Here is a 4,254-nt window from a genome sequence, read left to right as displayed (position 1 = left end):
CCGTGAGATCCCATCTTGGGGCCTTGGAGGGGGAATCGACCATGGAGGGCTTCTACATCAACACCATAGCCTCTCCGATGAAGTGTGAGTAGTTTGCCACAGACCTTCGGGTCCATAGTTATTAGCTAGATGGCTTCTTCTCTCTCCATGGTTCTCAATACAAAGTTCTCCTTGATCTTCTTGGAGATCTATTCGTTGTAATTCTTCTTGCGGTGTGTTTGTCGAGATCCAATGAATTGTGGGTTTATGATCAAGATTATCTATGAACAATTTTTGAATCTCCTCTGAATTCTTTTATGTATGATTTGTTATCTTTGCAAGTCTCTTCAAATTATCAGTTTGGTTTGGCCTACTAGATTGATCTTTCTTGCAATTGGAGAAGTGCTTAGCTTTGGGTTCAATCTTGCGGTGTCCTTTCCCAGTGACAGCAGGGGCAGCAAGGCATGTATTGTATTGTTGCCGTCGAGGATAAAAAGATGGGGTTTATATCATATTGCTTGAGTTTATCCCTCTACATCATGTCATCTTGCCTAATGCGTTACTCTGTTCTTATAAACTTAATACTCTAGATGCATGCTAGATAGCGGTCGATGTGTGGAGTAATAGTAGTAGATGCAGAATCATTTCGATCTACTTGCCGCGGACTTGATGCCTATATACATGATCATGCCTAGATATTCTCATAACTATGCAATTTTCTATCAATTGCTCGACAGTAATTTGTTCACCCACCGTAATACTTATGCTATCTTGAGAGAAGCCACTAGTGAAACCTATGCCCCCGGGTCTATTTTCCATCATATAAGTTTCCGATCTATTTTTTCTTGCAATCTTTACTTTCCAATCTATATTATAAAAATAACAAAAATATTTATCTTATTATCTCTATCGGATCTCACTTTTGCAAGTGGACATGAATGGATTGACAACCACTTTATCACGTTGGTTGCAAGGTTCTTATTTGTTTGTGCAGGTACAAGGGATTTGCGTGTAGCCTCCTACTGGATTGATACCTTGGTTCTCAAAAACTAAGGGAAATACTTACGCTACTTTGCTACATCACCCTTTCCTCTTCAAGGGAAAACCAACGCATGCTCAAGAGGTAGTGATGTAGGGCGGAACCCTAGGGGCCGATCTTTCATGTTTGGAGAGGATCCCTACGAGGAACACGAAGAACGCACGGAAGAACACGAGGGAAATCACGGGGGGAAACGAGAGAAACACTCAACCAACACGAATATGATCACACATGTGCTAGATCCAAGGAACACAAAGAGATTCACGGTCCAAATCCAACAAAGGATGATACAAGTGGCGGTAGCTCATCTCCGAGAGGAGGTCTTGAATCCACGAGGGATCTTCCCGTAAAGGGGTATTGAATCCATGGTGGATATTCTCCGAAGAGGACGCGGTCTCTCACGAGGAGGAGATCCGTAGATGAGCAAAGCTCTATATCAAACAAGCTCAACCTAGCCCTTAGCATTAGTGGTTGCTTGAGTAGTGATTCGAGTCTCCTAAGGTGTCTCGGCTACTTAGGGACAATTGCTTCTTCATCAAGCACCACCACCACTTCCGCATAGACGTGCCCACCATACATTTCCACCCCAAACTTAACCCAATTTTGTTTGAGTTGTGGCTTGTGTCTCCTAAGGTGTTTCGGCTACTTAGGGATGGCAACTTCAACTCCTACATGTATATAGCCCATCATTCCACTTCCGCATTGCCGAGTGCAAACCACCACCGCTTTCCGCTACCACCATTTGACATTTGCCTTTGGAGATTTTGAGTTTGCGGTTTTTCCATTTCCTAAGGTGTTTCGGCTAATTAGGAATGGGTCGACATCGGCAACACTGCCTCTCATAATCGCCAAGGACGGTAACCTCGACGACACCATTGTATATGCCCCTTGCAATTGCATTGATAACCCCTAGCCCATTTTGCGTCACTTGCCTATCGAGACTAGTCATTTGAGTATTGCCGGCAACGTTACTTGTGAACATTAGTGATTGTCCCTTCCATTGCATAAATACCATTTCATATTGGTATCATCTTGCTATCATATCATCTCTTGTGTCACAAGTTTGTTCCCGCATATATACAATTGCTATCTTGGTTTGTGCATTGTGAAAAAGTGTCCATAAAAAAGAAAAGAAATAAAGCTTTTAAGCACAAGAAAGAGAGCAAAGAAGCTTGTAAGCAAGTGCCGTAGCATCATACCACATTTCATATAAGATTGTCATATCCGATCATCTTGGATCATCTTGAGAGAAACACCGGGAACCATACATACATAGCATACTTGGGATAGAAGTTTATCCATTTTGCATCTTATAGGTTGTGCACAAGTGTCGTATCCGCCTATTGAGCAATCGTGGTAGCGTCTCTCTTGAGTTGTGCAACACGAGCATTTTCCGTGGATTCCACATTTTGTGCTCATTCCTTGGTTGCATGACCCCATTTATCTATCCATGTGTGTGTGTTTCTGTGTGCCACATATTGCTATTGTTCCATTTGTTTCACTTGCGAATTTGTGAATCTCTTTCAACATTATTGACTCTTGCTAACATTTTGCATCAAATTTTTGTGCCACTATCCTCACCGAGCTCCACCATAAGCTTACTTGTGTAGGTGTGAGAACCAACAAGGATTGGTACCAATAGTGATATTTCATTGTCCGCATTTGAGTGAACTTGATTCATTGTCAACATCGGTCAAGGTACATTGGTATAAGTTCTTCTCTTTCTCCCACTCATATTTGCTCGAGTCTTGTGATGGATAGGCAAGGCATTTCATCTCCGATCTACGACAACAACGACGACGTGAACAACTACATCACAAAGTGTCCATCTTCGATCTACAACGACAAATGCAAGGCGTACAATCAAGATCGCGAGAGCTCATCGAGAACATCTCCATTGACATTCATCACTCCGAAGCAAGGAAAAGGGACTACATCGACAAGAAGCTTTCTGCACATAAAGAGGAGCAAGATGCAAGGATGGAGGAGATTAGAGCCTTGATCAAGTCTTCTTCCCCTTCATCATCTTCAAGGCGGCGACATTCAAGACACAAGTCTTCGGAGCGCGGAAATGATACAAGTGCAAATCGTCCTCGTCCACATCTACATGGCGACCACCATCACGTTCGTGATCAACATATTCATGAAGGGCAAGTCACCTCCAAGCATCATGTGCACGACGACGACGAACGACATCTACTACGAGCTCAAGCACGACAACGACATCATCATCATGAAGATGCTCCACAAGCGCAAATGCACAAGTCCCAACAAGCCCTACTTCACGCCAAGTCGAAGCTTCATGAGCAAAAGAGAAGACCGCGAGACGACCACCACCAAGACGGCGCTACGGCTACAACAACCACTTTGGCATCTTCGCCAAGTGCTATCAAGGCATCTTTGCCTTTGGCGTACGGCATCTTCGCCTACTTCCCACGTGTACGCCTACATCGACTTCATCAAGTTCAAGGCGACTACCTACGAGCGAGGGCGACACTTCCATCTTCGGAAGCCCCTCAAGGAAGATGGCCAAGCATGGGAAACTCCCTTCGGTCATGGAGACAAGCTACGAGGTGCCACATCATATGGGCGTCCCACACCAAGATGGTGACAAGAAGGTCGAGCAAGGGCCATCCCCTTCGACCACGGCGATAGGAGTTGAGCATGGAGACATTTGCACCTACATCTCTCTGACACCCACATATGTCTAGATGCCCCATTTGTCATGTGAGGAGATCCACCACCACATGAGTGACATGAGTGACTCCACCATATGTGAGATTGATAGCATTTCCTATGAGAGGATGAGTGTGACCACCACTAGCCCCACACATGAGAGCATGACACACATCCTATGTGAGGTTGAGCGCCATTTGAGTGACTCCACCAACCATATGAGTGCGAGCACCCTTGAGGGAGTGAGTGATCCACAACACTTAGAGAGTGAGGTAGTTGACACGGCACGTGAGGCCACTATGATTTCTAACGACTTAACCTCTACTCCTAGTGTGTTTTCTTCCTTGGTGCTAGGTCTCCTACATGACAACATGCCTACCCTCGACGAGTCCATCCCTCCTATGGACAAATAGATGGCCATGGTGGACATTGATGCACTCCACACATGGTTCCATCAAGATGAAGATGACAACAAGTGGATCTTCAACACCTCACCTACAACACTTGAGCGGTGCTCCAAAGGTAACATAGGTGATGGTGCTTCTCTTGTCCCACTAGTG

This window comes from Triticum dicoccoides, chromosome 4B, assembly GCF_002162155.2.
Source record: "Triticum dicoccoides isolate Atlit2015 ecotype Zavitan chromosome 4B, WEW_v2.0, whole genome shotgun sequence".
Lineage (NCBI taxonomy): Eukaryota > Viridiplantae > Streptophyta > Magnoliopsida > Poales > Poaceae > Triticum > Triticum dicoccoides.
Note: the sequence above shows the minus strand (reverse complement) of the source record.